Source organism: Hyperoodon ampullatus, assembly GCF_949752795.1.
Source record: "Hyperoodon ampullatus genome assembly, chromosome: X".
NCBI lineage: Eukaryota > Metazoa > Chordata > Mammalia > Artiodactyla > Ziphiidae > Hyperoodon > Hyperoodon ampullatus.
This window is the reverse complement of record NC_136913.1, coordinates 22,679,710-22,688,666: the sequence shown is the minus strand read 5'-3', so window position 1 is coordinate 22,688,666 and position 8,957 is coordinate 22,679,710.

Genomic DNA, 8,957 nt, shown 5'->3' with positions numbered 1-8,957 from the left:
ATCGGGTGAGTATCACAGGGAGAAAGACAAAGACTGAACAAAGGAGGAAAAATAAAATAAGTAGCAGATTATCAAATAAGTAAATAAAAGTGAGAACTTCTCAATGCTCTACTGTATCCCCCATAAACCAGTTCAACTCATTCCCTCCTGCTTGGGAGTCAGGAAAGCAATGTGGGTGTGAGGAAACTACCACAGGACTGCTTATGAACTGTGCTGTTGAGAGGGATTTTCAAAGGTTTCAGGGAAGAAACGCTGGGTTCCTTTAAGAATTAAAAGCTGGTCTCTGGCAAGCAAGGAGTTGCAGAACGGCAAAGAAGCCTGGTTCTCCATACATTAGCTTTTCTCCTGAAGGAGAGAGCTGAATTAGGAGCATAGCTGCCAGGAAAAGCCTGAATAGAGACCATTTAAGCAGATTTTATTCAGGCCCAGGGAATTTCACATAACTTGGTCTTTTCTCACTTCTTAAAACAGAAAATGTATGTGTAAGTGCACTGAAACCTCCCCCACCCTGGGAGGCAAGGAGGGAGCCTTATTTATCTGTGAAACTTATAGTGCTTGGCCCAAGGCTGGGCACATAGTAGGCCCTCAATACATGTTTGTGGAATCAAAAGAAAAGATAACGTCTCTTAGACACTACCCACTTTTGGTTGTTACCATTCCTTTTTTGTGCTGCAAGAAACAGTGATTTCAGGCCCTTTCTGAGGTTGATGCCAAGTTCGTTTCATAAAAATGGCTGGAGGGCGTGAATAGAATTATAAGGTAGAACTGAAAGAGATAGTTGAGGATAACATGATAAACCTCTTATTTTACAGATAAGGAATCTGAGGCCCAAAGAGGTTAACAGACTTGCCTACAGTGCCCTAACTAGTTAATGGCAGAGCCAAGAATAACCCAGACTCCTAATCTTCCCATATAGCATCAAGTAGAGCTGAGATAATGAACCAGGATCAATGAATGGGCTTTAAGAAGTCCAAAACCCTGCCCGATAATGTATATGTAAAATTCCATGTGCACTGTATCTGTAGGTGAAAGGGTCCAAAGCTGACACTTGATTTTCAAAGAGGTATGTGACCCTCAAAACTGTTAAGAACCCTAATCTCAAAGGGAGAGTCATTAGGGAGTTATAGGAAGCCATTGCTCCTATGTTGTGAGGAGCTGAGATCAGAATTTTTTTTTTTTTTTTTTTTTTTTTTTTTTTTGCTGTACGTGGGCCTCTCACTGTTGTGGCCCCTCCCGTTGAGGAGCACAGGCTCCGGACGCGCAGGCTCAGCGGCCATGGCTCATGGGCCCAGCCGCTCCGCGGCATGTGGGATCTTCCCGGACCGGGGCACGAACCCATGTCCCCTGCATCGGCAGGCGGACTCCCGACCACTGTGCCACCAGGGAAGCCCTGAGATCAGAATTTTGATGACAAATTCCTGAGACCTTAAGCAGGCAGAAGCAACAAGCTACAACAAGACTTGTGAAAGCTCATGCCTTCCAGTGAGTGAGAGTGCTCCTTAATGCAAAATAAGAACATTCAAAGGTAGGTTTAAAAAATGGCTGGTATGGGGCTTCCCTGGTGGCGCAGTGGTTGAGAGTCTGCCTGCCGATGCAGGGGACACGGGTTCGTGCCCCGGTCCGGGAACATCCCACATGCCACAGAGCGGCTGGGCCCGTGAGCCATGGCCACTGAGCCTGCGCGTCCGGAGCCTGTGCTCCGCAACGGGAGAGGCTACAACAGTGAGAGGCCCGCATACCGCAAAAAAAAAAAAAAAAAAAAAAAAAAAAATGGCTGGTATGATCCAGCAATCCCACTCTTAGGTATATATCAGGAAAAAAATGAAAACTCTAATCCATAAAAGATACATGCACCCCAATGTTCATAGCAGCACTATTTACAATATCCAAGACATGGAAACAACCCAAGTCCCCATCAACAGATGACTGGCTTAAGAAGATGTGGTAACTGTTGGATTTAACTTAAAACACAAATGTACGTTTATTCGCTAATATATATATATTTTTTTGGCTGCATTGGGTCTTCGTTGCTGTGTGCGGGCTTTCTCTAGTTGCGGCGAGCGGGGGCTACTCTTCGTTGCAAAGCACGGGCTCTAGGCACACAGGCTTCAGTAGTTGTGGTTCATGGGCTCTAGAGCTCAGGCTCAGTAGTTGTGGTCCACGGACTTAGTTGCTCCACGGCATGTGGGATCTTCCCTGACCAGGGATCAAACCCGTGTCCCCTGCATTGGCAGGTGGATTCTTATCCACTGCGCCACCAGGAAAGTCCCTATTTGCTCATATTTTGATGAAAGGTCAAAGCCTTTGAGGATGGGTCTGCTAATTGGAGTTGTATATGGTCTTTCTTGCATAAACCACACCCATAATGGATCATCTATGATTCCTAGTACTGTTTCTTCAAAGTGAACTGAGAACTCAAAGACACTTATGAGGCAATCTGAGCTGAGAATCCCTTGAGAATTTTTTTTTTTTTTTGGCCACGCCATGTGGGCTGCAGGATCCTAGTTCCCTGACCAGGGACCAAACCTGGGTCCTCTGCAGTGAGATCATGGAGTCCTAACCACTGTACCACCAGGGAATTCCCGCATCGAGAAATTGAATGATTTTTTTCCATCTTTTACAGTTGCCTCCCCATACCTAATTTATCAATAACTGTTTTTAGCAACTCATATTTATTGAGTCTTATGAACATATTCAACCTAATTTTCACAGAAACATTATACTCACATTTCATCCATTCAGTTAACATTTAATTAAATTATATCATTTACACTACTAACTACAACCGGTATAAACAGGTTGGGGAACAAACACAACTGTCTCTGTTAAGCATAGCATTCATTTAGTAGGATCAGAAGCGAAGACGAGTGTACTAACTGCAAGTGTAGTAATCAGCATGCTGTGGGCATCAGTAAGTATGGCTTACAGATGAAATGGAGAATATCAGTTCCTCCAACAACGTAATTAAGTAGAGGTCGATTAAGAAAGCTTCTATTGTTGGATTTCCCTGGTGGCAGTGGTTAAGAGTCCGCCTGCCAATGCAGAGAACACGGGTTCGAGCCCTGATCCAGGAGGAGCCCACATGCCACAGAGCAACTAAGCCCGTGTGCCACAACTACTGAGCCTGCGCTCTAGAGCCCACGAGCCACAACTGCTGAGCCCATGCACCACAACTACTGAGCCTGCACTCTAGAGCCCACGAGCCACAACTACTGAGCTGGCGTGCCACTACTGCTGAGGCCCACGCTCCGCAACGAGAAGCAACCTCAATGAGAAGCCCGCGCACAGCAACAAAGACCCAACGCAGCCATAAATAAATAAATTTTTTTTTTAAGTTGAGAACTTAAAAAAATATATGTTTTTTAAAAAAAGAAAGCTTCTATTGTTCATTGTAAGTCATGGGGCCTTGGCCTCTGTTTTGGTATTTCAAAACACATGATTTTACCACTTGTAACACGGATTCACACTCATCAAAAATAAAGTAACTGAGCTATAAACCAGAATGCAAATGTGTTCTCTTATGGTGTACTGAACACTGATTCACAAGGCTGCAATGGTCCTTTGCATAGTTTCCCTCTTCCCCACCCCACCCTCACCCCTGACATTAACCTCATGTTCTAAAACCTACAGCACACAGAGTTGGTGGAGACAAATATCAAATATCTCAAAAAGTCTTTCTGATATAGGGATGATGAGGAGTCACTGTCGCATTGTGATTAAGAGCACAGGCTTTGGAGTTAGACAGACCTGAGTCCCATCCTAGATCCGAAACTTACCAGCTCAAGCAAGTCACTAAAACTCTCTAAGCCTAGGTTTTCACATCCTTCAAACAGAAGTTATAATACCAACATCTACGTCATAGCATTATTGTGAAGGTTAAATAAGACAAAGAATTAAAGCACCTACAGTAGTCCCTGGCACATAATAAGTGCTCACTTTATGGTAGTTAGTTTTACTATCAATAAGAATGCAGACTGAATCCTCAAAGAAAAGTTAATGTGATTCCACCTTTCCTGTCACCCCAAGCAATAGTCTCCAATCTGGCTTCATCAATTTTCAAGGATAACAATTAACACATAATATTTCACCCTTGGGCTCTGAGTATGTGCACACACACACACACACACACTGATGCAAACATTATGGAGAGCAATTTGGCAGAATTTAATCAAAATATTCATTCACACTAAGATCCAGCAATCTCACTCCTGGGAATATATCCCAGATAAATTCACACAAAGCCTAAAAAGGGACATTCATGATGAGGGTTGTTTGTGGTAAGGGAAGTTGGAGCAACCTAAGTGTCCATCACTGGGGTATAATGGATAAGTAGAATGTGAAGGGCACACACTGTAGCATATTATGCAGCAGTTAGAAGCAACAAAGTAGATGGACACACAACAACATGGACAGATATTAAGGACATGGTCCTAAATGAAAAAAATATTAAGAAACAGAATGAGTTACTTGGAAAAACTATAATATAAAATTTAAAAACATACCCACAATACAGCCTTATATATTCTGTAAGGGTATTCTTACATAACCTACATATTCTGATACACACAAGTTTGAATATACACATTAGACACAATGGAATCATTGCCAGAGGGGTGTGGGGGGAGGAGGAAAGAGAGTGAGGAGTGGAGGTAAAAGGGAAGGAAGGAATAAAGAATCAAGGAAGGAAAGGAGGGGGAACTCCCTGGCGGTCTAATGGTTAGGACGCTGCACTTTCACTGCCGAGGGCGCGGGTTTCTGTAGGAAAGGAGGCAGGGAAGGTGGAAGGGGGCGCTTACGTGCTTTTAATTATGACAGTGTGTTCTGTATTGGGGAATATAACTGAACTCTCCAATGTAATAAACAACACCACCAGATGGTTGCCAATAGTGCTTGGTTGGTACAAAAAACTTGGGGCCATTTCAAAATGAAATGTTTGGAAACTACAGGAATATGTTCTATTCTCAAATGACTGCACTAATCTGCTATTCACACTGCACATTTGGCTAAATGCCCTTTCCTCTTTCATTGTAATCATCCCAACTTGGAGAAATGAAAAGGAAGTCTAGAAAGTGAACAGGAGTGAAGAAAACTATTAATTTTAATATTAACCTATTAATCTTCACTACACTAAAGTCAAACAGTAAGAGAGACAATATATACTGTGATGCATACTTTAATACAAAACAGTCCAATTACCAATATGTGAATGCTTGCACCATTATTTATTCATCATGGACATACAAAAAAGATCAGTAAAATACGCAAATAGCAAGTGTCAAAGTATTGTATACCCACCCAGTTGGTAAAATAAGTCAGTTAATTTGGCAGGTGAGTATTAAGTAATCACGCTGTCAAACTCGGGTGAGTATGTAAGGGAGAAAGACAAAGACTGAACAAAGGAGGGGGGGAATTGTAGAAAAGAAGTAAGAAGGGGGCCAAAAATAGGCATAAGAATAAAATAAATACAGTGTGACAGGTTCAACAGTGGGATGGATGTCTCCATTCCATCACAGAGAGATTATCCTAGAAATAAGGATAGACACTTCAAAGTGACACCAGTGGAGCTGAGGGGTTTTGTCCACCAGATGGAGGCTGTTAATAAAGGTGAATTATGAGTTAGTTTTTCAATATCAGCTCTCTCCATCTTCTATCTTAATGTTTAAGTTGCCCTACAACATACTGGGCAGCATTCATAATATACGTACACAGACACTAACCTGTGTCCTTATCCCCTCACTGCCTAGGCCAGGAGTTGGCAAACTTTTTCTGTAAAGAGCCAGATCGTAAATAATTGGGACTGCAGGTCAATGATGATACCATGGTTCGTCAGACATTCCCTCTCTCATGACTACCTATTATTTTCTCAACTCATGTTTTCCTCGTATTTCTGTGTTGTGTCCTTTGTCTTTATAAGATGAAGGAGATCAATGTCAGTCAGAGATGAAAAATGGATTTACATGATGGCAAATACCCTCTCTTCTGAGCATCTCCTTTCCACCAATGTCAGTTTTCTCTCTGTCCTCAGCCTGCTGGTTCTTCATTTCCCAGACCTTTACTCCTCCAGTCACGCGACTTACAGGTACCCTGTTCCTAGGGTCAGTCTCTGATTTTTTTAAGAGGACGAGTTCTCTAGGAAACAGAGGAGCAAGGAAGTACCTTCTAGCAGGTCTCAGTATGGTCTCAATTCCCCCCTTTCTCTTCCCCTTACAACCAATCCATCAGCAAATCCTGTTGGTTACACATTCCAAATATACCCAGAATCACTATCTCATCCCTCTACTGCAACAACCCTGTTGCAAACTACCATCATTTCTTGCCTGGACTGTTTGTAATAAACTCCCATTGGGTCCCTGCTTCAGCATTTGCCTCACTACACCTATACACACAGTTTATGCTTCATTACCTCACTTTTTAATATTTTTTAATAGTTTTAGACTTACAGTAATGTTGCAAAGAATACAGTCACCATGTACCCTTCACCCAGATTCCCCTAATATTAATATCTTGCATAACCATAGTTCATTTATCAAAACTAAGAAATGTACATTGATATATTAATATTAACTAAATTACAAATTTTCTTTGGTTTTCACTAGTTTATCCACTAATGTCCCTTTTCTGATTCAGGATCTAATCAAGGATACCATGTTGCATTTAGTCATCATGTCTCCTTAAGTCTCTGCCACACTGTGACAGTTTCTGTCTTTCCTTGCCTTTCATGTCCTTGACATCTTTGAAGCATACCAGTCAAGTATCCTGTGTAATGTCCCTCAAGTTGTGTTTGTCTGATGTTTTTTCATGATCAGATCGAGGTTAGGCATTTTTGGCAAGAATATCATAGAAGTGATGTATTCTTCTCTACACGTCATATCAGGTGTAAATGATGTCAGTATATCTTATTAGTAATGTCAACTTTGATCACTTGATTTAAGTACTATATATGCTAACTTTCTCTACTCTAAAGATACCATTTTTCTTTTGTAATCAATAAATATCTTCTGAGGAGACACTTTGAGACCATGCAAGTATCCCGCTTCTCATCATGCTCTACCACTGATTTAAGCATCCATGGATAATCCTTGTAAGAATAATTACTGTGATGTTTGCCCATTGATGATTGTCTATTTTACAAATGAAGAAGCTCAGCAATGTCTTAGGGCTAGTAAATAATGGAGTGTTTACTAGCAGTGTTGGAGCCCAACTGTCTACACCTTGTCCCTTCACTAACCCTTGTCTTTCTATCCATCAAATAGCCTAAAATAAGTGCCATTAAACAGAAAGATCTAAAGCAGGGATCTTTAATCTGGGGCCATAACTTCAAGGGTTCTGTGAACGTCTGAATATAGATATATGCAATTGGGAGATACCTATTGCTTTCATTAGTCTTAAAGAAGTCCCTGATTCCAAACAAGACAAAAACCGAATTAAAAGGAAGTCCACACTAAAAGATACAATACCTCAGTTCAAACTGGGTATTAACAGATCAAGGCAGGAAAGACCCCAATATGTGTGATGATGGCTGTTCATCCACACCTGCCTCTCAAACTCACTGCATCCAGAAAGAGCCCATTTCTTTATCCATATTATGTCCGCATCGTGTCATACAAAGCACAGCTGGGTTTTCTGAGAGTGGAGTTAAACCTGCTTTGCAGCGGTTACAGGGCAACACTGTGCAGAGCTCTGCCCATCAGAACATCCGGATGACCCCAGAGTCTCCGTGTGCAGCCGCTTGGGGACCACCCTGTTTAGAAATAGAAGTACGAATGGATGGTTGCCATAGGTCTCATCTAGGCTTGTTTTTCTACAGACAGGGATTGGACTCTGATTCTGGTCCACACAGAAATTAGGTCGGTTATTCTATTTCCAAAAATCTGGCAGGAATACCTTTCTTTAGACACTCGTTAAGCAAACTGAGTATTTTCCAAATAGGAATTAGAGATTTCTAAGTCTCATGTGAGCCCATGGCTTGATCTTGCTTTTCAATCTCGTTGCAGAATGATGTGCCGGTCAGCCAGAGTCACTGCTCTCTCCGGTCCACACTCAGTAGAAGATGTTTGCTCACAATGTTGGAAGAACTCAAGTTCTTGTTGGAAAATTCTTCATCTCAGTGGAAAAGAGAAATGCTAGACTTTTAACTGCAAGAAAAAAAAAAAGGAGGAGGGGCTTGTTGTGTCTTCAGGCAGAGCAAGGAGGAGAGATCCAAATCTCAACAGATACCAACTCAGCTCTTCTCTCTCTCTTGCCTGGCAGAGTGGCAGTGTGACTTGTGAGGTACAGGTAGGCCATGTATTGCCCACAGAAGGATGATTCAGCGAGCCCTGCTCAGACTCATCATTACGCCATCCTCTTAACTGGTAGACACGTTTCTTCCAGATGCAGGGTTCATGATGACGGTGTGGGAAGATGGATGCTCACACCCCTCCTCAGGACTGAAATCCCAAATTGCAGCTAAGAGGACACCGAGGAAACCACTATACCCTTTCCTTCTACATTTTTTCCACTTGCCTATATGTTTAATATCTTCACACAGACCTAGCATGGTGGTGAGCAGTAGTGAGGGGCTTAAAAAGTCCGTGTTGCTTGAGTAACACATATAGTCCACTATATGAATTACTTCATCTTTATGTTCAAGCTATTCTAAATCTTAGACGTCCTAAATATACTTTTAAAATTAAAACTTGAATTAAGTCCTTTACCTCACTTCAGATTAGCTCAACTGTGGGGAAAAGGTACCAATCACATTCCACTAACCCTGAGACCTTTCTCTAATGGAGGCCTTCTATGGTAGCTTGAATTATTGTTCCCAACTCTTTACTCCTTCCCTGTAATAGGATTATAAATCCACAGCCTTTGCCATTTGGCTTTGCAATAGAGTTTGCAAAGTAAACATCTCCACCCAACTGACTTTAGGCCTAGCCTTGTGGGCAGAAGCGACAGTGTGTCTAAGAAGTTCTAAC